This window comes from Canis lupus, chromosome 14 (assembly GCF_048164855.1).
Source record: "Canis lupus baileyi chromosome 14, mCanLup2.hap1, whole genome shotgun sequence".
Classification (NCBI taxonomy): domain Eukaryota; kingdom Metazoa; phylum Chordata; class Mammalia; order Carnivora; family Canidae; genus Canis; species Canis lupus.
This window is the reverse complement of record NC_132851.1, coordinates 46,690,676-46,697,674: the sequence shown is the minus strand read 5'-3', so window position 1 is coordinate 46,697,674 and position 6,999 is coordinate 46,690,676. Positions and strand designations below refer to the sequence as shown.

At 53.0% G+C, this 6,999-nt stretch overlaps 1 protein-coding gene across 5 annotated transcripts in view; it reads left to right on the top strand.

The window, feature by feature from the left end:
- The first annotated feature begins 2,362 nt into the window (after positions 1–2,362).
- FRYL (FRY like transcription coactivator) overlaps positions 2,363–6,999 on the top strand; it is a 256,517-nt gene continuing 251,880 nt past the window's right edge. For 4 of the 5 annotated variants that reach the window (XM_072774992.1, XM_072774988.1, XM_072774989.1 and 1 more), the window contains exon 1: positions 2,363–2,590. The gene's annotated coding sequence lies outside the window, so the exon portion shown is untranslated. The remainder of the gene's footprint in view (positions 2,591–6,999) is intronic. The other variant, XM_072774991.1, reaches the window with a different exon arrangement.

Here is a 6,999-nt window from a genome sequence, read left to right as displayed (position 1 = left end):
GATGTGAATACTAATAGTAGTATCAGCTAGTAGAGGGCTGGGTGTATGAGCTAAAAAGTGATAAGCAATCCTGTTGTGGGCAAGTGTGAAATAGAGAAAAAATAATATGAATTATGTTTGTAAGGTAATGATCTCAGCATGGTTGGCTAAGTATAGGGAAGAGAATTTAGAGGTTACTGCAGACTGCCTTTGGGAATTATGAGCCCAATGTGCTCGTGTGACAGAATAATCTGGACATCACAGAACAGGTGTTTTACGAAGAACTTGAAAATATCACCTAGACCTCAAACAAAACTTGTAGTTGTGGACACATCTGAAATATCTAGATCATACTAGATATTAGAACATAGAATATTCTTTTTTAAAAAGATTTGAGGGCAGCCCAGGTGGCTCAGCAGTAGCACCCAGGGTGTGATCCTGGGGACCTGGGATCGAGTCCCACATCGGGCTCCCTGCATGGAGCCTGCTTCTCCCTCTGCCTGTGTCTCTGCCTCTCTCTCTGTCTCTGTGTCTCTCATGAATAAATAAAATCTTAAAAAAAAAAAAAAAGATTTGAGAAAGTGGGGGAGGGGGGGCAGAGGGAGAAGCAGACTCCCCACTGATCAGGGAGCCCAATGTGGGGCTCCCTCCCAGGATCCCAGGATCATGACTGGAGCCAGCCAGGTGCCCCTAGGATATAGAATATTCTTAAATTCTAATATAGAATATCAGAACCCAGCAGTAGTTTGACTGTTGTAAGAAAAACGGAATTGATCCTGACTATAGTTAAAAAACAAAAAACAAAACAAAAAACAAAACAAAAAACCCTAACAACCCCAAATCAAAATGGAATAGTCTGAAAATGAGGATTTAGTTGCACTTAACAAAATATTTATATAAGCATCTCTGAAGGCCATATAACCTAGCTGCTTGTCTTGCGCCCTCACTAGAACTACCTGAAAGACCGACAGCATTTCCCTTTTGCTCACCTTTCGATATTTAAGGTTGTGTCCCTAAGATTTTTTTTTGTGTGTGTGTGTGTCCCAAAGATTTTTGAGCTGAACTCACCGAAAAAGTCTTGACCTAACCGATGTTTATCTCCCCCTTTCTGGTACTAAAGCCCACTTTCAGGGCACCTCTGGGTTCCCCCGGGCTACTACCCTGCACCTGCACTAAACAGCCTGAGGTCCAAAGGCCTCCCCAAGTTCAAGGGCAGTCGGAGGAGGGCCGGGACCCTTAGACGTTACCCCCCCCTAAAAGTCTTAGATGGGGACCAAAGCATAACTGTCCTCAGCTGTCGTCCTTACAACCTTTCGGTTCTTGCAGCTCTGGTGGGAAACCGGGGCCGTCAGGACCCACCGGGCTGGGCCTGTCCAAGAATTCCTCCCCTCGCGGGGGGAGGTTTTGCGGCACAAGGTGAAGCTTCCGGAGCCAGACACCCTCTTCCTCTCAAGAAACAGCCTCCTGCTGCCGGTGTGGGCTCAACCTGGGCGCCCCTGCGAGGGTTCTAGCAAGGGAGACGGACGTCCTCGGCTTCGGAGGGGGCAGGAGAGGCACCGCGTCTTCAGTCTTCTCGGGAGTCCCTTAGCTTTCGTGACGAACGCCCGCCCAACAGGGGACGTGGATGAAGCCGAACTTTTTAATGGAAATGATTTAAGTAGGTTTTTTTTTTTTTTTTTTTTTTTTTTTTTTGTGACCGACTGCGAGGTGACACGTCCAGGTTTGCAGACACCTTCACTAAAGCTCTTCGGGGTGGCGAGATGCCCGTGCACGCTCACACCTGGGCCGACGTCGGGAGGACTTAGTCCCAGAATCTCAGGTGCTGCGATGCACCCTCACCTGCCCATCCACGGCTAGACGACGCGCGGGGGCGCGCGGGATCCCCGCTCCGGGCACAGCCCCCCGGTGGAGAGGATGTTGCACGCTCCTCTCCGCCCTTGCCCGCTTTCTCCCACACGGGCCGGTGAGTTCGTCCACGACCCCTGGCCTCGCTGGACGGGAAAGGCGCGGGGAAGGAGGCAAAGCCAGGGGAGGACTTTGCGGCTGGATCTCCCAGCCCCGCGAAGGGAGCGCGGCGATGGGGCGGGGCGTGCGGCCTCCCTCCTGCCTTGCCCAATCAGGTGCACAGGAAGATGTCCTCTTACCAATCAAAATAAAGTTCGCTTTCCGGGGGCGGGAGGGTGAGCCTTGATTGCCAGTTCTCCAAAGCAACGCCAGGCTAGAGGACGCGGAGTGACTAGGCGAAGGACCAACCGCGGGGAGGGGGCGGGCCGGGGGCGGGCGCCCCGGTGAGCGGCGGCCTGCCCGGCCAGTGGGGCGCGCCGGCTGCTGTTCCTGTTGTAGGGTCTCTCGCCAATCGGGAGGGCGAGGGAGTGGGCGGGGCGGGGAAGGGGTGGGACGAGCTCGCAGCAGCGCCGGGCGTCCGTCGGGCTCCGGGGGGAGAGAGAGAAATCCGGTGAAAATCAGAGTCGGAGGTTTAACCACACATCGGTTCCGATCGGATTATTCCTTAAAGGGGACGCGCCATTGTCAAGAGAACGGAGCCCGGGGCCCGAGGGCGGGGACCGGCGGCGCCCGAGGAGCGAGGCAGCTGCACTTGGACTGGGGACGGGTAGGTGTTGCCCGGGGAAAGACGCCTCATTTCACTTTCTCTTCCAGCCCCCGGGGCAGGCGGCGGGATGCCCGCCCGACCGGGGGCCACAGCCCTGGCGGGAGCCGAGGTCGCCGGCCCGCGCGCGGCTCCCTTCCCGGTGGGAGCCGAGGGGAGGCGGGCCAGGATGGCTGGCGGGCTGCGCCGGCCCCGCACACACTCCAACGGACGGCGCCCGGCCGCGCAGCCCCCCGCCTCAACCGAAAACCCGCCGGAGCGGCGGCGGGTCCTCGGGGAGCGCCGCGCGCCCGGCTCCCCTCGCGCGCCCCCTGCCCCCGCGCGCCCGGCTCCCCTCGCGCCCCCTGCTCCCCGCGCGCCCGGCTCCCCTCGCGCCCCCTGCTCCCCGCGCGCCCGGTTCCTCTCGCGCGCCCCTGGCTCTCCTCGCGCGCCCGCAGCTCCCCGCGCGCGCCCACGGCTCCCCCCGCGCCCGGCTCCCTCGCGCGCCTCTGGTTCCCCTCGCGCGCGCCCCCTGCCTCCGCGCGCCCGGTTCCCTTCGCGCGCCCTCGGCACCCCCCGACCCCCCCCCCACCCCCCGGCGCCCGGCTCTCGAGCGCCCCCTGCCCCCCACGCGCCCGCCTCCCTTCGCGCGCCCCCCGCCCTGCGCGCCCCCTGCCCCCGCGCGCCCCGTACTCCTCGCGCGCCCCCTGCCCCCCCCCCCCCCGCGCCCGGCTTCCCCGGCTCCCCCTGCGCGCCCCCCGCCCCGCGCGCCCCCTGCTCCCGCGCGCCCGACTCTTCTCGCTCGCCCCCTGCCCAGCGCGCGCCCCCTACCCCTCCCCGTGCCCCCTACCCCCCGCGCGCCCCCTGCACCCCGCGCGCCCCCTGCACCCCGCGCGCACCCTGCACCCCGCGCGCCCGGCTCCTCCCGCGTCCCCAGCCCCGCGCGCGCCCGCCTCCCCTCGCGCGGCCCGTTTCCCCTCCGCGCGCGGGGCTCCTCCTCGCGCGCCGCCGCCTCTGCTCCTCGGCCCCTCGCCGACTCTCGGGAGCCGCCCCGCGGAGAGGACGGCGGCGGCGGCCGGCGGCGGAGGGAGGGCCGGGAGCAGAGTTGGCGGCAGCTGGCGGCCGCGGGCGGGAAGAGGCGCGGGGACCCCCTTGGAGCGGCCGAGCCGCCGCCGCCCGGTCCAGCATTGTCCCTCGGGCTCGGCTCTCGGGTCTCCGCCCGCTCCTCGCGGTCGCTCCCGCAGCCCCGGAGCCGGCCGGGCCGGTGCGAGTCTCGGCCTCCCGGGTCCGCGCGGCCGCCGCAGCCTGGGCGCCGAGCTCGTCGTGCAACTTTTCTTTGCCGGTCGCGGGAAGTGGTGGCTTCCGGGCAGCAGGTTCTCTGGGCACAGACTCTCCGTCCTTTCTGGAGAGGAGGCTCTCGAGGGCTCCGGGTTGCTGATGCCCGGCTCTCCTGCCGTCCCAGTTGCGTCCCTGGCCCGCTCCCCTCGCCTCCCTCCTGGGTTTGCAGTTGTTCGGGAGCAGGAGCCTCTCGGGCCCCGAGATGAGGGCGAAGGAGCCAGCCCAGGGAGCTGCGTCGGTGCGCAGCGGGAGCTCCGCGGAGCGGGATTTGCCGTAACCCTTGAACTGCGGAAAGTTACCTCGACCTCCTGCCCGAGGTGCTTGTGGAAGGAAGACCACAACGAAACCAACTTCTTAGGTTGCGAGGGTCTGTAGGATTAGAAAAAAAAAAATGCTTTTTTTTTTTTTTAAAGAAATAAAGTCACTTTTGTAAAATACCGTTCTGCCTAGCAGATGTCTACCGTCCAGGTAATTTCTAGGACTGAATACTGAATCGCAGGTATTGTAATTAGTAACAACTTTTTCTATTGATAAAACAAGTATAAGAGACTTTTTTCTCATCCTGACCATTATTGCTGTGCTATACCTGTCAATATTTGCTAAAGAAATCATTCAGAAACGGCACATCCCTTGTTAGAGACCTTATTTAGAAAAGGAATGTTTTCATAAGCATTCATTTTTGACAGTTTCTTCTTGAACAATACTTTGTAGAGAGTACTTGCATGTGCAAGTTACAAGCCTATAAACAAAGTAGCAGTGGGTGTGTTATTCTGTAGTTTTTTTTTTTTTTTTTTTGCTACTCATGATCAAAAATAGCATTCCATCCTGTCTTTTCTAACATTCTGAGTTATTTTGTAAAATTACTTCTCTGAAAGAGTGAATTTTGTTGGAATGCCTGGCTCAGTGAGTTTTTTTTTTCTTTTGTTTTTTTTTGTTTTTTTCTTTAAAGCAATACTAACAACTTCCTGAAGCGTTCCTTGATTAACTCACTGTCTAGTAACTTTCTGAGTGGCGTGGAACATTATTAGTTCACAGGCTGGCAATAACAAGAAACAGGGAAACTGAAAGCCAAATTCGATTAATAATGTTTTGAGAAGTAGTCTGTTCTTCCCACAGAATTTAGGAAGTGCAGACACATAAAACCATGTTCTTTTGTAGTAATCCTGATGGTATCTGGCATTGTTACACCTATATTCCTCTCCTCCCTCCCCTTTGATCCTCTTCTGTGATAAGGATGTCAGGCCCAGCTTGCAGGCATAATCTCCCTTTCCATCTCCTACTATAGCTAAGTAGAAGATTAAAACACGTTTCCAAATTTCTATCTTTGTTTACTTCGAGTTTAAACAATAGAGGAAAGAATTTCTGAACTTTTAAAAGAGCACATTCAGAAAGAATTGTCTTTGAAATATCTAGGCTGTGCTTCCTGGAAAACATTTTTTTCCTGTGTGCTTTTCATATTGTTTTAAACACATTGTCTTATGTATACACATTGTCAAGCCATTTCTTGAGCTGTGAACTGTCCCTTGAGATCCTTGGGAACTGGGACTGTCCTTCATTTCTCTGCAAATTCACTGTGTCACAATAAATGTGTTGTCCTAAGACTTTGTGACAAAGATATAATGTTCTATGAAGGCTGCTTGAGAGATTTAATTTTGTTCTTTTAAAATAAGCACCCTTTCTGAGCAAGTTACACTAAAGCACAACAATTAGTTCAGTGTCTAGGGTAGATATTAAATCTGGATGTTTTCTCTTCTGTGTACGAATATATAATTGTTTGTAATATCTGTCCCGCAGACATCTTTTGTGATAGTGATAGCTTATTGTCACAATAATCAGAGCTAGGTTTAACCTGTCAACAATATCTGTTGAGTATGTATTTATTTAAGAAGTATTATGGAAAGGTAAAATAGAAAGGGATTATAGCCATTGCTCTCAAAAGTGTAACAGTTTATTTTTTTATTTTAAAGATTGTATTTATTTATTCATGAGAGACACACACAGAGGCAAAGACAGGCAGAGGGAGAAGCAGGCTCCATGTAGGGAACCCGATGCAAGACTCGATCCCAGTGCCATAGGATCACGCCCTGGGCTGAAGGCAGATGACCTCAACTGCTGAGCCACCCAGGCCTCCCAAGGTATAACAGTTTAATGGAAAGGTGTAAAATTATCATCTTTAGGAAAAAGTGTATATCTCAGCACAGTAACAAGTGCAAAGGATTCATGCTCATGTGGTAAAAGAATAGTGGAATAATAGAAGAAATCTAGGTGAAGTAGGAAAGTTTTCATTGCTTTATATAGTAGGTTTTATATTTTAAAAGATAAAGTATGTTTGGGGCTTGGCTGGGTATATGTTCTCTACTTGAACTATTTTTATCTATAAAATATTTTTTTGGGGCAGAGCATGTGCTCTGAATTTCAACTGTTGTTACCTCACTAGAGGGATCATCCATCTAACCCAGCTCAAATGTCACCTTGCCTGCGAGCTCTTCTTCTATTCTCCTAATCAAGTGATCACTCTTTTCTTTTGCTATTTTAAAACCCTTTTACAGCACAAGCCGTGCTCTGACTTACGGTATGGTTATGTTTGTATTTTCTTCATTAGATTGTAGACTTTGCTAAATCATTAACAAATTTGGAGGTACTTCCCCCCCCCCCCCCCCCGTCGTCCCCCACCTTTTTTTTTTTTACTGTTGCCTATAGTACTGGAGCATTTTTGTTATCACACCAGTATTCTGAAAAACCATAAGCTGTAAAGAGGTTCAAATTGTTTTACTTGGAGAAAGTGTGTTGTGTATGTATATTTAGAGGTAAACTATTTTTCCCTTATCACTAAAGCTTTGCATGCACAGTATAAGAATATTTGCATGCTCTTGAGTATAAGGCTGCCACTAGTATGTTGGTGTTCAAAACATTTCAGAAACTGCTCAAAACTTGTATTCCTGAAACAGTGTACCTGCCATCACCCTAAAATATTTTTGGAGTACATACTCCTAAGCTTAATCTCATTTCTTGATTCTTTTACTCTCTAGAGAGCATTAAAAATGGCTTTGAGACTGCCAACAGGCGCTCCTCATAGTAGTCCAAGGCGGAATGTG